The 13,900-nt window shown below is 42.5% G+C and overlaps 1 protein-coding gene across 10 annotated transcripts in view; it reads right to left on the bottom strand.

The window, feature by feature from the left end:
- LDLRAD4 (low density lipoprotein receptor class A domain containing 4) overlaps positions 1-10,259 on the bottom strand; it is a 419,045-nt gene extending 408,786 nt beyond the window's left edge. For 7 of the 10 annotated variants that reach the window (XM_008164406.4, XM_065585206.1, XM_065585208.1 and 4 more), the window contains exon 1: positions 10,073-10,209. The gene's annotated coding sequence lies outside the window, so the exon portion shown is untranslated. Of the gene's footprint in view, positions 1-10,072 lie in introns of all 10 variants that reach the window. The other 3 variants (XM_065585212.1, XM_008164407.4, XM_065585209.1) reach the window with 2 other exon arrangements.
- Positions 10,260-13,900: the final 3,641 nt, after the last annotated feature.

Raw genomic sequence — 13,900 nt, forward strand, 5'->3', positions numbered from 1 at the left:
TAACATGTATTTGGAAATGTAAAAAATAACCAGTGAAATACATTTTTAATAATTTGAAAATACACGAAATACATTATTTAAAAACATTAAATGCTTTAAGGGTATGTATACATTTTCAATTACATAAATGGGCTGTCGCTGGGTGATGGTTGGTGCCAATGGGCTGTCGCTGCCTGGGGGTGGCGCTGCTGTTGCCCAGAGCTGGGTGGAGCTGGGCTCTGGGTCAGGGGGTGCCCGGCTCACAGGGGCTGTGCTCAGAGCTGGGGGTCAGGGCTGTGGGGGGATGGGGTCGGGGGGTGCCCAGCTCAGAGGGGCTGGGCTCGGAGCTGGGGGTCAGGGCTGAGGGGGTGGGGGGGTGTCTGGCTCAGAGGGGCTGGGCTCGGAGCTAGGGGTCAGGGGGGTGTCTGGCTCAGAGGGGCGTCTGGCTCAGAGGGGCTTACCATGCTGCTTACTCCTGCCTCTCCCCTCTCCCGGAGCCTCAGCGCGCCGCGTCCAGGAGCGGCCCTGGACAGAGCTGCAGCGGCGTGGCTCCACAGGACCTTAGCTCCCGCCGCTCAGAGCCCCTCTCCCTTACCACCCGGCTCTGAATGGGAGGAGCTCAGGCCACGTCACTGCAGTGCTGTCCAGGGCCGCTCCTGGACGCGGTGCGCTGAGGCGCCGGGGGATGGGTGAAGGCGAAGGCAGGGGGGAGCCTCCGACATTCTCGTGGGGGCCCCTGTGGGGCCCAGGGGCAAATTGCCCCACTTGCCCGCCCTCCCCCCCCCCGGGGCGGCCCTGCAGCTGGCTGGGTATTGGACTGAGGGTAAAACCGAACACATCTCTCTCTCTCTCTCACTTACACACATACACTTACACAACCTTACGCATTGAACACTGCGAGCAAAACAGTTGGTAAAGACTCTTTTTTTCTCTATTTTTTACATTTTCTCCCAGGCAACATTTGAAGAAAAAAGGCTCTCATATGAACACCTGTGTGTGTCAGCAATTGTTCCTCACTGAGGCAGACCAGACACATTTAAGATTAGCTTCCTACAAATGTTTATAGTCACTTGCTTTGGAGTGGCAATGAACTGCATGTCTCCTCCACATAAGATTTGCAAATATTCAAGTTTCATTTTGCTTAACACTAGTCAAATCCTAGGAGGCCAGGCATCTGTTAGGATGATATGTGGAAGAGCAGCACAAAAACTAAAACAAAACTTTGTTTTTTAAAAAGTGTTTGTGAATTTCAATTCTCATGACAGGTGCCAGCTTGACAACTCTGGAGATCAAATCAGGTACAGCACAAGCCACACCACCCACTACCCAAAATGTTCTTCAACTCTGACCTAAAAGATATGAGACAGTGAAGTCACTCTTGACAGACTATTTCCTCTGCTGAAAATGCGAACAAAGGTTTCATCGATTTAAGATATTTTAAGAGCAAAAGGGACCATTACAATCTGCTAGTCTGCATAGCATGGGACATAGAATTTCACTGAAGAATACTCTCTGCAGGGGAAGGAATTCTTCTTCCTCACTATGGAAGTGAACATATTGAACAAAATAACTTGTGGTTAAATGAGGGCAGTAAGCGCTAGCTGTAACAGTAGCATTTAGATCTGAACATGTCCCCTCTTTTAAACAAAAACATCTACATTCAGGAAACCCCATAGAATAGCTTTACCTAGCCCTACTGGTGAGAACTCACAAATGCATACTTTCATACTAATCCTTGCTCTAGGTGTCAGAAAAAAGCCAAGGCTACTTTTACAGGAGTTTACATGTCATAAGTCAAAATGGCTCATTCTTTAATTAATGCATACACTAAAGCAGCTTCACTCCAGTCTTACTGGTAGAGGACAGGTGTCGAATAGATTGGTCTGCAATATCTTTCCTGTGTCTCGGTCACAGAGTGTCCCTTCATGAAACGGAAGAATGCAAATAGTTTTTAGCTATGAGAAACCAAAACTGTAACTGTGTCAACACAGCTACCCAATAAAAAGAGGTTACTTAACACCCCTGCCCCTCATCCCCCTATCCCCCAAACACACACTTTCATTCTAACATCTTTTGGAACCCAGAAGGATGGGAATTCTATTTTTAAAATTAAAATGTTGTTACAATGAGTATCATAATGCTGGACACCAATGAAGATGAAAAACGAGGTACAGTAACCTTGAATCAGAATATAACGATGTGATGCTCAGACGGTCACTAAACCAGTGAAACATTGCTTACTTTAGGAGTATGAATAAATATAGAATTCCTCATAAGGAGGACATTTTGTTCTCCATCTGGGAAAGTTTAGGGCATTTACTGTATTTATAAGTTCACATTTATTCTAATGCTTCATAAGAACTTTATATTCTGCTCCAAGACCATAACTAAACAGATTTCATGCTCATAGTCCAAGGATTGTGATAGAACTATTCAGCTGAGAGGATCTTCAGCCAGACACAAATGTTCAGACCACACCAAACCTTACTAAAAAACACAGACAACCTTAGAGCAACATACAGACTAGAGAGCATTACAGTCAAAGTGAAATATTAATGTCAGAAAATTATGCAGAAGATGGGAAATGTATATGACGCAATGCCTGCACCTGGTATTTTACATACACAATAGCAAGTTCAAGGTTTCATCTTTACTGTTTTTGAAAGGTCAACTTCAGACTACGTTATAAAATATTGTGATATTTTCTCTTCTTTTATTTCAAATTAATCTATTTAACATGAAAGAAAAACACATCACTAGCTGGTGCCAACCATAATGAATGGACTGCAACTACTATCCCAATACATCTTCATTCTCATCTGCAACATTTTATTGCTGTCTCTTTTCTATGATATATTCCCTCTTATTTGGAACTGGTCCTAAATGAATGATTTGGAAATTTGGACACAATGTCCACCTACTACTAAGATGAGACCATGAAGCTTGTTTACTCATGGGGGAATTCTGAACCACTGTGCACGTGCAGAATTCATGTCCCCCGCAGATTTCTTTGCTTCCCTGCAGAAAAATTACTTCTGACAGGGAAGCAAAGGGAAGCCACAAGAGCGGTCATGCGCCCCTCCCTGGCAGTGCAGGCGCATTGGTTTGTGCACCCAGAGTAGCCTGCAGAGATGTAAATCACCTCTGGGGGGGGATACGGAGCTAGGCGAGCATGCATGCATGCATGGGGAGACGTCAATCACTGCCTGGGGGGTGGGGCTGGGCATTTGAGCAAGCAAACGAGACTTTGTCCCTCTCACTTGCTATTGCAGCACGTCTGGCATGGAGGGGCAGGGCTTCAGGGTGTTTCTGAGGAGGTTGGCATGGGACAGGCTCAGTCCCCTCAGGCAGAGCAGAATGTAGCAGCCTGCCTGCTTAGTGAATTGTTTCCATTGTTCTTAGTGAATTCCCCCAGCAGTATAAAATTGGTATAAAAGATTTAAGGCTCCTTTACATTGCCAGAGTGGTGTAAAGGAGCCTTATTGTAAATGACAATATGGCCTGATAAATGCTTATGATGCTTTAGTGATCAGAACTGGTCTAAATTTTTTGATTGAAAAATGTCCTTATCAAAATGCACTTCATGAACTGTTTATTACTGACCTTTCTGAAGATGGTCAGTAGCCAATATAAATTGTGAGTTTGATTCCCCGTCCCTCACTTGCTCTTCAGCTGCCTATGATGTAATATGAGCATATGGCTACACATATTCGTTGACTAATAACTAGAAATAAAGGGTCAAATCTAACTACATTACTATCAGACAAAGGGGGTTTGGGGATTTCCTCCAATGCTCCCCACTCCCATTCTCCATCCACTGTACTGTAGTTTAAATAAATTACCAAAATAATTGAAACTGGTGTGATTATATTGCGTAATTTAGACAAATAAAATATGCAGAATTTTAAAACATTGAGTGAGAATTTTTTGGCACAGAATTCCTCCAGGAGTACTTGCTGCAACTGTCACATAGCCAATTAGAAATCTACATTGGCAGAGATTAAAGTACATTATACCACCAACAAAGAGCTCCACACAACTGTCTCAGTTCTCCCCACGCATTTCCCCTACCCTCCATTGGTTCATTCTGGGACATATACACCTAAACACTCACAGGTGTATCTGTATTACTTAATCATGTCAAAAATGCCAGGAGCTCAAGATGTAAAGAGGACATAATTTAGTTTTATCCAGACCAAGCCTACAAATAGAAATGGGTGCTGCTTTACGTAAGGTAGCGTGAAGTTCATGTGAGGAAGGTTCAAACTTGGGATCGGAATCCTAAAAAACAGCTAACAAAATATAGGATGGATCTATTTACTGTTACAACCAAATTATATGTATTTCTGAACTAAGTCACAAAATTCTCATCAGCGAGCAGAAGACTTGCCAAGAGGCAAAACTTAAGCAAACACAACCACAGCAGGCAATGGCACACCACAGGTTTGCAGTGACTGTATGTCTTTCAGACAGCAGTAATTTATTTATCCCCGTCATGTAACTTTAACAGTCTGTCTGCCTGGTTCTTGGCAAGCACTGACTTGCACTGTCACAAACTGTCTGACAGACAGAGTTTCTTAAATGCTTTTCTGTTTTAGCAAACAACAAAACTTCATAAAATAACCATCATTTCCCATTCTTCTTCCATGCCCTCCCCACCGACAAAACACATACACACACACAAGAAACCCCACAAAATAATCCCTATACAGCCACAAACCAGGGTTATTTTAATTTTACACATCCAAATTTTTGTGCATACAGAGCTTTCAGAATCTGTTAGAGAATTTCTGTTAAGCTTAACTGAAAAATACAGTAATTAAAAATTAATAATGGGTGTGGGCATGCAGCTTCCCCACTCCTCCTCCCACCACATACACAGTCCCACCCCCAAACTTCTTTGCTGTTGTTCATGTGGATTTGTGCCAGACATTCTGCATCTTCATTAAGTGGTGTCTGGCAACCTGCCTGAGTTTTAGTGGGTTCTGGGAATGCCAATATATTAACCAGAGGACTTTTCACATTACCCTTTAGAGTTTTTATTCTAGAAAAGTCAACCATTTGGCACAGTGCAAACTTATTTCATCCGGGAAAGCTCTCAGTTGCCAATCAAGAGAAATTACATTTAGTTTCTTTGTCATTTCCAAGCCCTCTATCTAAAAAACAAGCTCAGTGGAAAGAAAGTGCCTCACAAATACAATTTTAAAAGCCCAAGTGCCATTTTTAATAGGATTTCAAAGAAAAGGAATCCAGATGTGAACAATATTGAGATCCATCATAACACACACAAAAAGATTAATTCTCATTTCCTTATGTGTTAGTGGCAGAAGCTATTTTAATTAGGAAGAAGAAACTTGCACAATATTACTCCGGTAATTAAAGATAATACAGGTGCCTGCATGTTTCCTATGCCTAACTAAGTGCATTATGTTAATGACATGAAAAGTAACTAACAAAATACACTACCTACAGTATCTTCCAAACACCAATCAGGGCCTATGCTAGTGAAGGATTTTACTAAATGCATATATACTATACACAAAGAGATGTTTAGGCCACAAAAAAATAATAATTTTGCACTCAACCTATACTCTTCTTTAATCTACACACACATACAATTGTCTGTAGGGTTTCGGAGGCAGCAAATAAGATACTAAAATAAAGTGTTGATATTTTTCTTTCATATGAGTAGCACAACTGAAATAAATGTTAACTGTTCTTTATTGGAACATTCAATTTTTTGTGTACAACACATGGAAAAAGATAAATCCATGAACCATACATTTATCTCATTTACTTTAATTTCTCCTGCTTCATTGTGCTTTGAGCCAGATCCTGCAGTCCTGCTTAGCCAGAGGTACTTACCTGAATAGTCCCATTAACTTCAATGGGACTACTAAACTAATTAAGGGCTGCAGGGCAAGTCCCTTGGTACCTCTACTCAGTAGCATTGAAGACATTGCTATATACTGGCCATCAATTACTTTGTTCTCTGTGTAATTCTGGTTTGGGCAAGAATTTGCTGACGGAATGGCAGAACTCCAAGACGTAATCTCCCCTCTACAGTGAGCAGTTACCCAAGGATCTAAAAAATTACAAACCAGATTAATTCAGAATTTCCCATTGTGTCCAGAGGGGTCCATGGTCTCAATGTGCCAGGCAAGACAGCTATTTTTAGAAAGTCACCGGCTGGGTAATAGAAAAATGTGTGTGTATGAATGTTTATACTGAGGGGGTGGATTCTCAACAACTGATGCACCAATGTACTGGCACAAGCTCCTTTAACAAGCAGCTGGTGCTGGCAGGGCGCCATTGAAGAATTCAGTGGTTATGCACACCAAACCTGCAAAGAGACTGCACTAAAATCTCCTAGAAATGTATAGATTCCCTTCCTGTTATTGACGGGCATGCACATATGTATATGCATAACATTGTTCTAAATTACAGCAACTTTAGCTAGTGTAAAACTTTTCCAACGCTAATCATGGGGCAAAAAATAAAATGCAACTGCATTTCATGTTAACATATGGAAATGTAAATGTGCGTAACTCTTTAAAATTGTTTATTTCTCTTAAAGTTGACACTGAAGAGGAAGTGTTTTTTAAAATCTAGGATGATTTTCATAGTAATTTACATTCAGACAGCATTCTACATCCTGAAGGGATACCAAAGGCTTGTTCATATACAGCACCACTTGAGTGCTGCCACTTCTTGGGTAAAGGGCAGTAGCCAGACAGATAGACACAACAGAGCATGTTGTACAACAGCTGAGGAAAAAGAAGGAATGAAATTCTGATCAAGCAAACGGGGGCAAAAAAACTCCTCTTCCAACAATGCCATGGCACTTTTAATTTACACACAGAGCAGACAGAAACTCAGCTTTTAAGTCTCATCTGAAAGATCTTACCTACAAGGAACTGCAGGTAACTCTGTTTATCTCCCTCAAAATGATGAAGGGATGAGTCATTTCAAAATTATCAGGTAATGTTTTTACTGATAAACATTAAGCCTCCCAAAAATTTTGGACAGTTGTATCTTATCCTAGAATCCAATTTTCTTCTCGTTTCCCCAAATTTTCTTATAATATGGCCAAGACACTGAAACATGGACTCAACTTCATCCATCAAAAATTGTGCCAGGGCCTGGAATGTTTCAATTAATGTAAGCCAATGGACTGATCTTACATTGTTAACTCATTCTGTGTCTTACATTTATCATCCGTTAGCTTTGTATGGCCACCTCAGGTTGCTGAAAGAGAACACACTGAGATGCATTATGTACATGCAATAGCAATCTTCATGTACTCATGTGGCAGAATTTAATACATAGCCAAAAATACAGAATATATAAAGATGTATTTTATGTACATACACATATGTGTAGATTTATATTTGACACACTGCAGTTAAAATTCTCTTACTACTGACTTTGTGGCATACTCACAGTAACTCAATAGTCAGTGCTGCAACACTAGTACAGATATAGATGTGGAGAACATTTTGTCACTATTTCAGCTGGCAGTGAAGTGGGGACATTCATCAGTTAATAGACTGTCTCCCCTCAATGTCTTTCCAGCTAAAGAGTCCCTTTTATTTCTAACAGAGATGAAGCTACAGTGTCTGCATGCTTGCTAGTGGCAGCCTGCACCATCACCACAGAGCTCCACTTAGTAGTGCATCAAAATGAATATCATTTTATTTAAACCAATTTTGGACTGCTATGAAATGCAAAGCCATTAGAATATTATCCTAGAAAATAAATTAGCAAGTGGGGGCAAAACAAAACTCTGTCCAATTAAAGACACTTAGGGTTTGAAAACTCTAATGCAGAAAAACATTTCCCAGCAGCAAATGTTACTGTAGTTATCCATCATATTAGTTCATCAACTTTCCCTGAAGTCTATTCTTTTAGATTGCTGTATAACTACCAGTAATTGTCCCTCTGCTTTCTTATTGTGAAATACCTCTGACCTGTTGGCTAGCCTGAGAAATGAGATCCTGCATATATTTGTCTCTACACCTTTATGCGATGCACCTTTTCCTTGCATAAGCACTTTTAAAAAATTAAGTCTTTTTAAAACAGATCCTTTCTAATTAAATATGACTCCTTCCTAATTGAAAAATATTACTCTAGGCACTCTAAAATTATACATTTATAATTCCAAATGCCCTTTTCAGTACCACATAAAATTACTCACCTGATTTTTACTGTCATGCGCAACCATCACCGGTTATACATAAAAAATACATTTTGCTAAGCCTTGAACATTACAGAAAAACCCTCAGTTTAGACCACACATCATCATAGATGTATAGTTTAAGACCACTGAACAAAGGGAAGTTATTTTCTGGTTTTGCCTGTTTCCTGTTTATTCCATCGTGAGGTTCAGAAGAAAAAAAAAAACTAAAATGTGCATTTTATCCATTTAAATCTTCTCGGCAACTATTATATGAATATTATACACATATATTCACATATAACAGCAAAATTTGCTTCCCAGTTCATGCCATAAACTTCTGATGTCCCTACTCCAGGTGTTCTCAAACTGGGAGTCGTGACCCCTCAAGGGGTCGCGGTGGTGAGCTGCAGCCTCCATTCCCAAATCCTGCTTCGCCTCTAGCATTTATATTAGTGTTAAATATAAAAAAAAAGTGTTTTTAATTTAAAAAGGGGGGGTTCACACTCAGAGGCTTGCTGTGTGAAAGGGGTCACCAGAAAAAAAGATTGAGAATCACTGCCCTACTCAATGCCATCTGTACAAGGTAGATCAGCAATTTAGAGAAGGCTGCATTAGACTTGTGCTGATATGTGGAAAAGAAAATAGATTTCAGTAAATATGAGTCTGTTTTCCATGAGCTCAACAGAAATAAGCAAATGCTTATATGCTCCCTTCCTTCCTGTAAAAGTTGTCTGCATGGGTCTGCTGAACAGTTTTCTTTACTGTACAGACACTTCTGTTATAATCTTTCTTCTTCAGGGCAGCACAGGACTGATGTAGCAGACCTGCCATTTAATATTATTCCACTGTGCTATGTAAAATTAACTCTTCATAGCAATAGAGGAATATTCATGCAAAATGTAAGGATTATTTTACGTATCCTCCTGAAGGAACATGCTGACAGAGAGCAAATTGGGTAATATAACTCTAGTTTTGCAGCCTGTTCTCTTCTCTGAAAAGCTTCAGCGAAGCCACCTTTATAGTGACCTATGCTGAAGTACCCCAATAAGTCCCCTCCAATCCGCATGCAGCATCCCAAACCAAACCAATCCATTCAGCCCACAAAGCAAGGCAAACAGATGCATGATACATTCCCAGATTTCCCTTCAACGATGAAGAACACAATTTGGAGGGAGGAGTGAAAAGAGGTGATTATTACACACAGAGAGAGACCACACGCGTAGACAAAACCCTCCAGACAACTGTGTCAGAGTTTTGCCAGGATGACAAAAAAAAAATCCAACTAAAGGTGGAATATCATCATCGCTTTTGATTTAAAAGCCACGTTAACCCTATTGCCGGTCATTCCTTCCCACGCAAACTAAGCCCCCACTGACAAGGTAACACGAATAACAAAGGGGAGCACAGGGCAATTAATGTAGTTCCCTTTGTCATTTTAGCTCCAGCCCCGGAGACACCTCCTCCAGAAAACACTCTCCCATCAGGCTGGGTCCCCTCACCCCTGGGAAGGCAGAGTTGAGCGAGGGTAAATGACCAGCAGCTCCTGCAGACTGACTCCGGATCAAAAGCTGGAATCCAGACATCTCTCCCCTTGTGCAACCCAGGTGTGTCCGCGCGCTGATGGAGCTGCAGTCTGCAGGCTACACACACACGGGCAGGTCACCAGGGAAAAGGGAAGCCACCTTTTCAGAACAACCTGCGTCTTGTCTCTTTAAGAGCCGCAGACCTTAAACTTGGGCCTCCCCTCACTTTCCCAGTCACTTTCTGGCTGTCTGGCTGCTGCAGCAACTCCCTGGCTCCCGGGGGCTCCCTCCCCTCCCGGCGAGCTGCATCTCCATTAGCAGCAGCGCTGGCTCCAGCCCCGAGACTGCAGGCGAGGAAAGGGGGAAATGCCCAGGCAGGCGCCGCACTCACCTTCTCTCCGAGCCCTGCCGCTCACCCCCTGCAGCCTCATGCAGAGCAGCGGCAGTGCCGGCCTCCTCCCCCCGTCTGTCTCCCGCGGTGGCTCTGCGGGCGCTCAGCCTGGGTCTGCCTCCAGCGCATTCCCAGGCTCGCCTCCTTCCCCCGCCTCCCCTGGCTGCTGCCTGTCTGCAGCCCGTCTGGCTCTCAGTGACAGGCAGCGAGGGAAGGAAGCAAGGGGGGGGGGAGGGGAAGCTTCCTGCCCAGCCCCGCCGCCGGGATTCACAGGCCACACTGACATCTGCTGGGCTGGATGTGCCACAGGCACTGGGGGCGCCGCGAGATGGGCTCGGCTAGGCACTGAGATGGACCTGCCGGTCTCTCACACCTTAACCCAGCACATCAGGCATCAGACGGGGCAGGGCTTGGCCTTGCACCTCGGGTGACCAAATGTCCCGATTTTATAGGGACAATCCCAGTTGCGGGGTCTTTTTCTTATATAGGCTCCTATTACCCCCCATCCCATGTCCCGATTTTTCACATTTGCTGTCCGGTCACCCTAACTTGCACCTGGGGTTCAAATCTGTGTCCATGCCTCAGTAGTTGGAAGGGTGTTACAGGGTGATGAAACTCTCTGCTGTCAAATGTCACACACACACTTTCACAGCTCTGCTGCTATCCTCGGAGTGCCTTACCTCCCAAATGAAGTGACCAGCACTACAGTGGCTCAAATGTTGATTAGCCCTTACTTGTACCTCTGCTCTACCTTGCACTCTTACATAAAGTGGGGTCATCGCATGCTTGACATGCCATGGGCAGCTAATGCTGCTGTGTCCTTGTGTATATGGTTGTTAAGCATGTAAATATTCGTATATACCATCCCCCTCTCAAAAAAATCCTCTTAATTGCTTAACATGATGTTTCTCCTCCCTACCAAAAAGTCCATCCTTCATACCAAATCCCCTTTTCTGGCCAAAGCACGTGACCCACTCAATTGCCCTTCCCCACCCAGGCTGTAGTTCCTTCCCTGCAATTAGTTTACTGGCTAATTTTAGATAAGACATACTGAGTGGGGCAGAGAACAAATAGTAACAAATGGACATGGTGAAGAATGAGAGGAGTTACAACAATAAGATTACTATGTGCATTTCTGATAGTTCAAATGTGTATTGGGGGATTTTTGTTTATTTTTATTTGTGGGGCCGTGTTTTGTTTCCTTTGCTCTTGCTTTTTTGGTTTTGTGTTTGCTTTGTTTTGTTATTTGATTTTTCTGCTTCCTCTTTTTTAGGTATTGTTTAAGATGTGAGTTGTAAGGCGAGAGTGGGATGCAGATAGGGAAGTGGGATGCAGATAGTGATTTGGCAGATTGGGAAGGTTTTCCATGCCTACATTGCATAATGGTAAGAGGCACACAAATAATTGTGGGAGATGCAGATGAACAGAGCTGGCATTATAAATAAAGCAAAGAGGGCTGGCTACCATGCAGAAAAGACAATGCCTGATACATAAGAAAGGGCAGAGTTATGCAGGTCTTGAGAGAAACGGCAAGCAGTTTGAACTAGATGGAAAATGTGAACTAGTAGAGGGAATCCAAGAAAGAGACTTACAGGGTCAGATTGACACTGACGAAGGTAATTTTAGCATTCATATTCTGGATTAACTGGAGCAAGGAGCAATAGGAGTGTCAGGTAGGCCAGAGAAGGTAGATTGCATCAATCAATCTCATAGATCATGGGTTTTCAACCTGGAGGTCTCAGTCACCAGAAGGTCACAACTACCCTGCCCTTCCAATGGAAAAGGTTGAGACACAATGCTTGCTCAATGCTTCCCCTGCTGGCTCAAATTGGCAGAGCTCTAGGTTTAAGTCCTCTGAATAGATACCTCTGGAATTTTGGAGCTGAAGGTCAAGAGTTCTACACTCCTGAGCACAGACTATCCTCACCCCTATCCTCCTCAATGCCATTGCAAAGAAAAAGAAATGCAGATTGTGTTTAAAGTCCCTCACTTCTGTCACAGAATCTTACCAAGTCCCCCTAGGCACTTTTTTAATCCAAAGAAAAGTTCTTGAAACATAACAAATCACCCACTCTCTAATGGATTATCCCCTTGTACAGATTCTGGAGCGGAGGTCAGATTGCTGAGGGATTTTGCTTCTTAAAAGAAGAGAGGGGCTATAGGGGGAAAGTGGGCTATTTCTGCTTGCCATCACACAAAAAACCAAACTTCCATCCTGATAAGTACACAACGAATAGCAACACTTCTCATGTTGTACCTTTAGCAGGTATGGGCAGGCATAAACTGATGTCATATATTAGACATTCAGTAATGGGCCAGATTAGACTCTCAGAGGCACCAGTGCAACCAAGAGTACAATATGGCCCTATGTTATTAATATCTAAGGGTGGATGAATGAAAACAAGTTTGAGTTCACGTTATAACCACAACATTCAACAAAGGCGAATAGAAACTCCTCCCTGTATTCTGGCAATGCCTTTTATCACTGTTACAACCCGAGGGAATTTGTGCCACTGCCTTATTGAATCTCTATCATGCCAAACTCACACAATTTGGTTAAGCCAAGTAGGTTGTCAAATGACTGCTTTGGTTCAGCAATCACCCAAACTGCTCATTTAGCCCTAATACACATTTTACAAATATTATTTACAACTAATGAACACTTACAATACTGGTATTTTTCTAATGTTTTTAACTTCTTTCTTCCTTTTTCTTCTTTCTAACTTTCCATAGGAAAGGCTAAAAAATGGGGTTGAGAGAAATATGCAAACACATTTTCACAGTGTCACACATTTTTCATCTTTTTTTTTTTTGTAATTAACTTTTGAACCAGAGAAATTTTCCTATTTGAAAAATGTTATGGACCCAGGATGGTTTACCAGACCAAAGTCTACTTTTGACTCAAAGGTTTATATTTGAGTCAAAAGTAGACTTTTCAAATTTCACACGGAAGTATGATGGCAGGCATCTTTTGGCAATTTGGGCTTGTGCAAGGAAGTTTGGGAGAGAAGGCGCAATGCAGGGACAGTCACACATGCACTGAGAATACGTTGTATACATTAGCATATGCCAGGAGAATGAGAATGGAATACCCAGAGAGGTAGGCAAAACAGAAGTCCATTCTTGAGACATCATGTCATTGGCACCTGGAAAGAGAACAGCTGTTACTAGATATTTTTGCAGCGTGGAAGCAGGGATTCACACAAAAAAGAAGGCTGCTCTTCTTTGTGTCAATCCCTGTTCCCACACTGCAAAAATACACTGGAGGATCATGAGCTCTAGCTGCAGTGTGGAATACATAGACCCATCCTGCTGATGCCTTTTGGAAGGTGATGTGGGTGGTCAATGTGCCTAAGATGTGGAGAGAAAGCAGCCAATACTTACTACTAGTTAGTCACCTCCTCTGGGCCCAGTGCTGATCCTGCCACTGAAAGCCCCTTTGCCCCTACAAGTCAAAGGATGCAACAGGCTCCTCTGAGGAGAGACAATCAAAGAGGCTAGTATTTTAGGTAGTTGGAGTCAGAGAAGTGAGTTTGACACTGAGGACATAATGGATGTTGGTTTTGGTTACTGTTATGGTGTGGAAGTAGATGACTTGGCCTGTTTCCAGCCAGGAAACCACAAGCAATATATTTTAAGTATTACTGATTCTTATGATCTGTAACACTAGGAGTTCAAGGGAGATCCAATTAAAAACACAGAAACCACAGCATGAACATAGCCAGATTACATACAGGAGCACATACCAAACCAGTCTCGCTACAGCTAAACTACAAGTAAAAGCATGCTGCAAACCAGTCTAGCCATAACAAAACTACATCTAAATCT

This window comes from Chrysemys picta, chromosome 2 (assembly GCF_011386835.1).
Source record: "Chrysemys picta bellii isolate R12L10 chromosome 2, ASM1138683v2, whole genome shotgun sequence".
Classification (NCBI taxonomy): domain Eukaryota; kingdom Metazoa; phylum Chordata; order Testudines; family Emydidae; genus Chrysemys; species Chrysemys picta.